Genomic DNA, 10,964 nt, shown 5'->3' with positions numbered 1-10,964 from the left:
CTGGCCTCAAGCAATCCTCCCTCCTAAACCTCACAAAGTGTCAGGATTACAGGCGTGAGAACCACTGTGCCTGCCATGCCATTTCTTTACTGTGTGTTTTGATCTATTTAACCCCTCTGTGACTTTTTATGTCTCTATATCCCATATAATGGGTTCAGAACCTGGAAAGCTAATAATAATTAACAGAACTCTATATTCAAGTTTCTCAGAAGTACCATATAACTGTCTAGTTCTAAGAAATGAACCAGTACCACTAAGACCTAAACTTAGGGTTACAAATGAATAACAAGAGAAACAGATCATTCATTCATGTAACATTTAATGAACACTTTTAGGATCTCAGGTTTATATTTGAAATAATGCAAACAATAAGCATTAACTATATGCCTACTATATAACAGGAAAGGAATCAACAAACTACTTCTGAAAAGTGCCAGATACTAAATATTTTAGGCTGTTTAGGCCATATGGTCTCTGTTGCAACTACTCAATTCTGCTGTTGTAGCGCAAAATGCAGCCAAAGACAATAACGTAAATGAATGAGCATGGCTATACTCCAATAGAATTTTATTTATGAACACTGAAACTTAAATTCTACATAATTTCCATGTGTCATAAAATATTCTTCCTTTGATTTTTTTTCAACCATTTAAAAATGTAAAAATCACTCTTAGCTCACAAGCCTATAAAAACAGTGGCCTGGCTTGGCCCATGGACCGTAGTATGCCAACCCCTGTACCTGCCCCAGGATGCTGCTGAGCATCTGGGCAAACATCAAGAATAATTAGACAATTTCCCTGCTTCTAAGACAGAACAAGAGAGGTAAACCAACAATTATAGTACAATATGATAAATACTGAGAAAAGAGGTGTGCCCAGTGTTACAGGAGCCAGAGATGGAGCAATTAAGGAATTTTCTCCTAAATTACCGATGAGGTCTTGATATAAACACTCTAAAGCAATTCTAGGTTGGCTTTTCTATAAAAAATTGTGAAACATTACCTAATAAACAAAGAAACTGTGACTTAAAAAAAAAAAAACACAACTTCACCACCACATCTGCTAAGACTTTATCAGAACATTCTGGATGTGTTTTGGAATGTCCTTCTTAATTATCATTCCAGGCCTGGACCTCCAGCAAAATCCATTCTCCATTGATCTTCCAGAAAGCATGCTCTACCTAGGTGGTAGCTGACTGATATTCTTAAGGAAAACTCCACAGGTCTCACTTGTTTATTTCACCTAAGTCCTTTAGTTGTCACAGGTAATAGCATCAAGTACTTGGGGACAGAAAAAATCAAACAGGTTTTTCTCCCCATGTGAAAGGTCAATGGAATAATCAGCTTGGCCAGAGTCTCAAATATTTGCCTCCACCCCACTGGTTCTGCCTAATCAAATGAGGTTTATTAGTGAGTCACCTCTAATCAGCACTACATTTTATCTGCATGTGGAGATGCTTAGGCAGATTTATCTTAATTACCTCAGAACAAACGAAGCTTGGGTCTTGAGACTTAATTGTCACAACTGTCTACCGGATGTTTTGTTCCAACCAAGAGCCAAGCTGACATGATCAGCTGTGTATTTAATTAAAGCAAGATGAAGGGCAGGCATGCTAGGGAGGATGATGGCTTAGCCTTCCTTTCCCAATACAAAAAAGGCTACGCCACTCATGAAAATCTAACTGGCTTAGACCCTCCCATTCATCTGATAGAAAGACCATCTTTCCTGAAATCCAGGAAGAACACCACAATGTGAGCCTGTGACTTCTCCATGATCCCTGAATGTCACATAAAAGGAGAATCAGCAGCTACCACCTCCTAAAAGCCAACAGGACACAGATCCTTTAGAATAAAACAAAATCCAAAATAACTACATATACCCACATAAGCCTGATGTTGGGCTTGTGATCCAACAACAAATCCAGGTATCCAAGCAAATTCTCCCACTTAAAAACACAGACAGAATAAAGTGAACCCCAAGATCTGACTGGTTCTTTTCTTGGCCACTTTCCTCCCCCAGAAATTAGTCTCTGTGAGGTCAGGAAAGACAGGAGTTATGTCTCATTCACCCATTTATCCCTGCAGCTTTCCCATGTTATTTTAGGTGATTAAATCAAAGAACAGGATACACTCACTGGCTGACATGCCCTACGCTCTTTTTTTTTTAAGGGAATAAGAAAACCCAATATTCTGAAAGACAGAAAAAAATGTGAGCAAATTAAATTTCAAAATGAGCAAAATTAACAATTCTGGAAAAAAAAAAAAAAACAACAACAGGAAATCACAGGATGAGTGCTCCTGTGTATATGAGGATTTTTCCCCAACAGAGAGACTGTCAGCCTAGCTACCCAAGGAGTGTCAGGAATCTGAGCCTTTGTGGTAACGTCACTTGAGAATTCATTTCACTCTGGTGGCACACTCTTACTTCCCAAGGAGCCTTTCCAGGAGTGGTCAGCTATGCAAAAACTTCTAATGGCTCTTAAACGAACTTCTATCACTGTGTGGTCACCACATAGTGGGAAAGGAGTAGAGGGGCCATTTGCCAAGAGGTCACAAGAAAATTATTAAACAATCCCATCTGCCAAGACAGCTGGAGGCAGGAAAACAGGGAAGAGAGAGAGTACATACAGAGAAAAAAAAAAATCTGCCCTGCCACCATCCCACTGTCATCTTTCCTTTCAGTTTTTAATGACACTTCTTGACAATTGGAGCACATTACACCAGCAGCAAGGCTAAGGCTCTGCCTGGGAGACAAGATGGTCTTAGCTTCTCTCCCCTCCCTCTTCTCAACTGCCCGGTATGACCTGTGGGCAGTACAACAGCCCACGTGGTGAATGAAGCTCTGAAATTGTTCCTTAAAGATTGGCAATAAGCCACTGCTCGAGCCCCTTCTCCTCTCTAGGGCCCCAGGAAGGCACAGGGATCCTGGGAGACACTCACCCTCAATTTCCTGACACAGTGGGGAGACAGACTTTAGCCTTCTCATATATATATATATATATATATATATATATATATATATATATATATACATATATATATATATATGTGTGTGTGTGTGTGTGTGTGTGTGTCTGTGTGTATGTATATGTATATGTGTGTGTGTGTATATATATATGTATGTGTATACATGTATTTTTTTTTTAAGGAGGGTTGGCTAGGAGAGAGAGAGAGTTTCGCTATGTTGCCCAGGCTGGTCTGAAACTCCTGGGCACAAGTAATCCACCCACCTCAGCCTCCCAAGTAGCTGGGACTATGGGCACATGCCACCATACCTAGCCTTTGTATAATCTCAATGTTATTAATACATCTCAAGCCAACTATCTCACCCCTGGCCAGAGAAGTCTAGTGTTCATCTTCGAGTAGGGGCAAGACAGGATTCCAGTTCCCTTCCCCCAAATTACTCTAACCACCCCCTAGTGTTTCTCAAACTCTAAAGTACATCAGAATCACCTGGAAGACACCTTAAAACATAAATTGCTAGCCTCACTCCCAGAGTTTCTGGTTCTGTAGGTTTGTGATGGGGGTCCAAGAATCTGCAATTCTAACCAGTTGCCAGATGACGCTGATACTTCTGGACTAGGGACCATAATTTGAGAGCCACTGCAGTAAATGAAAAAAACAAGAATGTCAGGCAATTGTTCTTTTCAGTTTTTAAAAAATATGACAGCCCCCAAATTAATATAAAGCCTAGGGCTTTTCATATGTACAAAACAGCTGCCAAAATCCTGAAGTGTTTGCTTTGCTGTATAAGCAGCCAGTTGTGATTTTGCACTCAGCCACAGGATTGTCGGGGTTTTTTTCATTAACTAGAGGATTTACTTCATGTCTGTATTATTGTTTTACAGTTTCTAATTAATGGGTTGTGAAGTGCCAAATGGTCAACAAGCTTCCCTATTGTTATTCAGGTGCACCAAATGAAGTTGAAGAGTGCCTTGTTTTATGGGACTGCTGGGTGACACATTTGCTGCTTACAGATACTAACATTATTACTAAGACAGGAACACAAATTAACCACAGAAACACAACCTCTACCAATTAACTAATCTTTCCAAAGCAAGAGCACTTATGGTCTTTTTTCCTTGTCAAGAGCCCTATCATTTCACTGCAGAGTCAAAGGGGTACTACAGCTAAAGAAGACCACCTCTTACCATTTTTCTGGTTCTTTAAAACACAGACGCCATCATCAAAGACTAACCTAGAACACCACGCTCAGTAAGTAAATTGACAATATAAAGACAGCAAGTGTTTAGGTCAACGTAAAAAGGGAGACATCCCAAATAAGGAAAACTACCTTAAATCCAGCTATCCTGGCTGTGAAGGGGGTTGCCTTATTTGATAGAATTAAGTGATTCCATCATTTGATTGCAGCTTTGTACATATGGCACATTACTGGGCATCAACATCCTCATCTGTAAAATGAGGACAATTATAGTACATAAACTTTATTGAGCTGGCTAGACTATTTTAAGAGATAATTTATATAAAGTACTTGACAGAGTACTAGGCATATTTTAAGTACTTAATAAGCTTTAGGCATTATTTTTGCTCCCTGTGAAGGTCTGGGGCAGGACATGGAAGGGTCTGTGGCCCTGCTTCCCCTTGAGGATATCAGCAAACCACAGAGAGGATGGCTTCTTCTGTCCTAAAGGGACCAAGCAAGATTAAGAACTAGACCAAGAAAGATTGGGTGTTGCTGATGTGGGAAGTCAATCAGGAAGACTTTAAAAGAGAGGAGAAAGAGTGGGCTTTCAAAGAATTGATGGACTCTTCCAGACAAACTGGGCAGGGAAAGCAGAGACGGTGAGAGGGAGAAAAAGAAGGTATAAATGTCTGCTGGCCAGTAAGAGCAGCTCTCAAAGGTCGCCACACCAATGTCTCATCTATGATTCCAAAGCATCTGAAAACTATTAGCACAGAATACAGAAGTTTTATAAATTTCCCCTAACCAGATCCAATGTTCCTCATTCAAATTCCCTCCCCAAGCTCTGCCCATCTGGAACTGCCTCAGCAGAAATAGACACTAAGTTGAAACAGAGAAGTAAGGAGGTGGACTTCATTGAGAGGGAACAACAGGCCCAGAAAAACAAAGCTGGGTTGATACAGAGGAGGTAGCAGGCAGGGTGAGCCTCAGGTCAGAGGGGTGAAGAGAGTAAAGGTCACAAGTATAAAATGAGCACACATTCTTCCATCAGCTGCTTCCTAACAAAGGTAACCCTGACAAATGTGCAATCAAGAATCCATAAAAGTAAAAAAGGAGCTATTCCTCCTCAAGAAGCATGAAAAAAAAAAGTACTACAACAGGGTGAACATGCACATGCACATACAGAGAATTAAAGTAATTCTTAATACACTTAGAGAAAATTACATTTCTGGCTTTCTGGCATCAGGCTTGTGTACTCTGCTACACTCTGAAACTCAAGAGTGAGAAGTATTCTGTCAATGACCCTAGCTCTTGAAAATATAAGTGCTACACAGGAAGAGAACACTGTTCACTCGATAAAGAGGAGTGTTAGAGATATTATCTTCACCCGAAGGGCTAGTGTACTTTTATTCCTAAAAGTAAATCAAAGCCACTAATCAATCATAACTGTTCTTCAGGCTCCATGTCTAGCCCACACCTGAAATTTTCTTTAGTCTTTGGGAACAGGACACAGATGCAGAGCTGTCCCACTAGAAAGGTTAAATAAAGAACTTAGCTTAACTCACTTCTTGGCCTAAGAAGAGTAAGAGGTGGAGAACAGCCTGGGCAACACAGTGAGACCGCCATCTCTACAAAAAGTAGTTTAGAAATTAGGCAGGTAGGTAGCATGCGCCAGTAGGCCTACCTACTGAGGAGGCCAAGGCAGAAGGACTGCTTCTGTGGAGTTCAAGGCTGCAGTGAGCCACAATAAAGCCACTGCACTCCAGCCTGAATGACAGTGTGAGACCCTGTCTCTTAAAAAAAAAAAAAAAAAAAAAGATGCCCAGAAAGCAATTCCCTGCCATTCCGACAGCTAATCCAGCATGTAATAATGACTTGTGGGTCTTGAAATTGTTTATATCTGACAAAACCACCTTTGGCAAAGATCTAAGTCAAATTTATCAATTTTTTCACAGTTCCTCCAGTACTCGCTGTAGAAGTAAGTAATCATACTTTCAGACCTGCATGGTCCCAATATCTTGCATTTTTTTTTTCTTTTTCCAGAAGACATTAAATCTGTAATAAAATTTGACATAATTTATGTCTTTGTAAAACTTTTCCTGGCAATAAAGTTACAAATTGGGAGAAAGCCTATGACAAAAAAAAAGGATGTTTGGCTTCATCATATGAAGCAAAACAATGGTCACTGCATCTGTAGAAATAGGCAAGAGCCAACTAGCACTTATAATGAAACTATAAACACACTCAGAAAATTACAGCTAAGGATGCCTCCAACTCCCAAGATCCAAGATTTTTTATCTTATTTCCAACATCTAGTACAGTGTCTCAACTATACACTGACTCAACACATGATTCTTAAGGACAACCTCTAAAATATATACAGCCTATAAGGAATGATTTCACAAAGCTTAAAAATGAAGCTCCCACCTATCCATTTACCCCATACCTGCCCAATGACACAGCAGCCAATTTTCCAACTATTTACATACATCTCACCTGACTCTCTTCGCCTAAGCCAAGACTAAAAAAAAAAAAAAGAAAATGTTTGGCACAGGCACTAACAGCCACCAAGCCAAAGGGCAGCCAGGATATAGTCTATTTTTCTACATGGAATGTCCTCTCTACCAACTGCAGGTACCTACTTTCAAGTTATTTAGATTAACTTGCCCCAAATGAATAAAACCAACCTAATCCAAGAAAGTTAAAATGACAGTTCACTTTAACAAACAGAGGCCACCTTAGAAAGTTTAAAGGCAATGCTGCTTTATGCAGACCTAAAATCTTCAATAAGATTAACTTACCTAATAGGATTTAGGGACGCTATGAAGGCCATTAGGGTGTCTCCTACAAACTAGAGGCTCCAAAGGCTTTAACCATTTGATTTAATCTAATCTAGCCTAATCTAATCAAGGCTGTCTCCCTGCATTCTGTCAGTGGACTTTGAACAGTAATCTAAAAAATAAAGGAAAAACTTACATTCAAATCATACCCTGTAGACCAAATTATGTACTAGCCTTTATCTATAATAGTACAGACCTAGTTACAAATATGTTGGGGGAGGGGTCTTCTGCTGCCTTAATTTACTAATTTCTATGATCTACCTAGGCTGATAAATGATTTTACCACCCACTTGATACTTAAAATTCTAATTAAACGATACAAGGAAGATTTCACATGGTGATTAGTGACCTTACTCAAAACCCACACCTTCCTTCTCAATTGATTCTAAGAGGAGCAAGGGTCGAAGTCAGCAGCAAACTGTGCAGACAGGAGGGAAAAGCCAAGGCTGATTCAATAGCAGTGAAATTCTCCTTGACTAAGTCCCAATTCCCTGTAACAAGGTGGTTTCTGTCCCCGTAAGATACGGCAAGCACTACCTTCAGATTCCCAGAACAAAGACAGAGGTCTACAGATATCCAAGTTGTAGGATTCTGAGTTCACCTGCCCCTTTCAGAAACCTGGTATACTAAAACTACTAAGTCCACATCTCACATCCTCCACTTTCCCAACACTGTATCATCACACCAATCGCCAATCTCCTATGCTAACTAGTATGGGTTAAAGCAGCCTAGAAAGGAAGATAAAATATTAGCTGGGCATGGTGCGTGCACCTGTAGTCCCAGGTACTCTGCAGGCTGAAGCAGGAAGATCACTTGAGGCCAGGAGGATCACTTCAGCATAGGAGTTTGAGGCCACAGTAAGCTATGATGACACCACTACACTCTAGCCCAGGCAACAGAGCAAGACAAAGAGGGAGGGGAGGGGAGGGGAGGGGAGGGGAGGGGAGGGGAGGGGAGGGGAGGGGAGGGGAGGGGAGGGGAGGAAAAATTAAATGCACTGGCTAGTATATTTTAGACCTGTACTGTCCAGTATAGTAGCCACATTGGAGAGGGAAAAAAAAGTAAATATCTCATTATTTCTAGACTATGTTGAAATTATTTTTTTTAATTTTATATATTAGGTCAAATAAATTACTAAAATTAATTTCATCTGCTTATTTTTACCTTTTTATTTCTGTTTTGTTTGTTAGAGACAGGCTATTGCTATGTTGTCCAGGCTGACCCTGAACTCAAGTAACCCTCCCGACTCAGCCTCCCAAGCAGTAAGGACTACAGGCACTTGCTACCTTGCTTGGCTTTCTTTTCACTTTTTTACTGTGGCTACTAAAAACTTTCACATCACATATGTGGCTCACAGTTGGACAGTGCTATTTCAAACAATCTGTTCACTTTTCCTCCTCAAAACAATTCTAAAAGAGAAGTACATATTTCATTCCATTAACTCCATCAGGTCAAGTTCAGATGATAATCCTCAAAGTAAGAAAAGAATATCTCTGGACAAATATTTATTTGCTGAGGCTTCAGGATGAGCAAAATCCATGGATTCCAATTCCAATTCGGTCACTAAATATCTGACTCAATCTTGAATATTCTGTTTAACTTTTCTGAACTTGTAGTTGCTGGACCATGAGATGAAGAGGTTTCACTCAACTTCATAGCTACCTCTGGTCATCTCAAAGCAGAAATACAGTTGTAACCAGCTCTATAAACAAATTTCAATGGCAACTATATGTTTTTTTAAATCCTCTCCCTCTCATGTTTTACATTCTCAGGCCAGTAGGACTTGATGACCTTTCTAAGTTATTTCCCAGAAAAAAACACAATTTCTGGAAGACAAAGGAGTAGAGATTCTGAAGGCCCCTGAGCAAGTTTCCTAACATGAGGACTCACCAACCCCCAAATCTGCCCCAAAGCACATGGCCCCTCATCAAAAAGCCCATGATCTCCACTGGTTAGGAAGACAGATTTCAGGCAGCTTCTCTTGTTTAACATGAAAGACATCTTTCTTATTTTAAAAATTCCTTTCTTCCTTGGTAAGAAAATTCCTTTCTTCCTTCCTCATTGTCTCAATAATGGATCTCATGCAGTGAGCAACTGGACCTAGGCCGAAACCCCTATGTTTTCAATAACAGTCCTTTTAAGTATAAGAGGCAGGACCTAATTTCTTATCCTACAGAGCCACAACTTCATTTACCAAGTGCATTCAGCTTTGGGTAATTCTGTAGAACACACTAGTTCAAACAATCCAGGAATGACTAGTTTCAAATATTAGCCACTGAGCAAAATGGCCACCTTCCTACCACACAAAACATCTCCTTAGGTTCTGCTAACAGCACATTTGAACTTGTGGCTCAGAAAAAGCTGTTGTTCCCAGGAACTCAGAGGTCAATGAGAGATCCAGAAAGAAAACACTGGTTATCAGACAGATGGCACAGCTATCAAGGGTGTCAACCACAAAATATGCACAATTTACAGTCTATGTCATAAGTTTGTCTCACACCTTGTTCCTCACACTGTCTCCACCAGTCCTGCCCAAGTAGTTCAGGACCCTCCACACAACACTACTAGGGCAACACTGCCTCCAACACCTCACTCTGAACCCAATCTGCATTCCCATTCCCCGTGGCCTGGAACATAATTAGGTTTTAAGAAAAGATTCATGTTAAAGTATTTTACTCAATACACTTATAAAAGAAGAATGAGGCAGAGCCTCGGCTAAGGGCAAGGAATACGGATCTGGGCCCTCAAAGCACACAGTCTTGTGGTGGTGACTTGCACAGGATTCTAATATAATATGTGCAAAAACTGAGATAAGCTCAGGTGAGAGATGAAATAAAGCATTCCATACAATGAGACCCAAGGGACAAAGGCAAAGAACAGTGTAGTGCCCAGGGTAGCAGTAAGTACTTCATTACTGCTGGAGCATTTTAAAAAGGCAAATAGGAGTGATGAGCAGGGCCAGCTTCAATGGCTTGCAACCTGCACAATCCCACAGGGCCGCACACCCAGAAGGTGTAGGGTAGTCACTAAGTTTACAAAAAGGTCATCAGAGCACAATTTAAGGGAAACAGCATGGCAAGAGTCCAATTTATTGAGTTAATCCATCCCAATAAACAATTTTACCATCTGTTGTTATCTAGTTTATTTTCAGTTTTTGACTCCTACCCCCTTTTCTCATAGCCCCCAATCTCTAACCACCCACAGTGTAACAAAACAACTGGCCCATTTTGGATGGCTAAAATTGTGCTACCATATGAGATTATGTGGGGAAAGAAAAGGGTAGAGAAAGGAACAGGAAAAAGTAATTTCATGGTATATTTCTTCTCCAAGAGATGGGGGTCTCACTATGTTGCCCAGGCTGGACCTGAACTCCTGGGTTCAAGCAATTCTCCCAGTCAGCCTCCCAAGTAGCTGGGACTATAGGCACCACCATGCATGGCTATCATGGTATACTTCTTAGGAGACAATGTTCTCTTTTCTTTCTCCTTCCTTGTTAATTTCTAGTGATCCTTCCAGATTTTGCTGAGTGTCACTCTTCAAGAGCCTTCCCTGGAACTCGAGACTGGGTTAGGTCCCCTGTTATATGCTCTCAGTCTGTAATTATCCTTTATACCCCTCATCCAATTACAGCTATTTGGTTACTGACTTTAGCACCATTTTTTTATTGTTTGTGTCCTTCACCAGACAGTTCTATATCATCAAGAAGTCCGTAATTCGCAAGTGCCCCCTACTTAACACCTAGTAGGTACTTAATAGACACATCATACATGAATGAGAAAGGTTACAAGTCTTTGGTTTGGGGTCAGCCATGGAAAGGAGGATGAAGTAACTCTTTGTTCACAGGGCCAATAGGGCAAAAAAAAAACAAAAACAGTGAGACTGACAATGCTGCAAAACAAAGAAGGCATAACTGGACTGTGAGGTGTTAGCAATCATTTCCTATCTCCACTCTTACAATACCCCTCAAACAGTTTTACCCACT

General features: G+C 40.5%; 1 protein-coding gene and 1 long non-coding RNA gene across 3 annotated transcripts in view; both read right to left on the bottom strand.

Annotated features, from left to right (window-relative positions):
• Window positions 1-10,964, bottom strand: part of AUTS2 (activator of transcription and developmental regulator AUTS2) — a 1,182,161-nt gene that overhangs the window by 1,121,699 nt on the left and 49,498 nt on the right. The window lies entirely within an intron of this gene.
• LOC142862440 (uncharacterized) overlaps window positions 1-10,964 on the bottom strand; it is a 95,944-nt gene that overhangs the window by 77,025 nt on the left and 7,955 nt on the right. The window lies entirely within an intron of this gene.

This window comes from Microcebus murinus, chromosome 19, assembly GCF_040939455.1.
Source record: "Microcebus murinus isolate Inina chromosome 19, M.murinus_Inina_mat1.0, whole genome shotgun sequence".
NCBI classification, from domain to species: Eukaryota; Metazoa; Chordata; class Mammalia; order Primates; family Cheirogaleidae; genus Microcebus; species Microcebus murinus.
The sequence above is the reverse complement of the archived record's forward strand: the minus strand, read 5'-3'. Positions and strand labels throughout refer to the sequence as shown.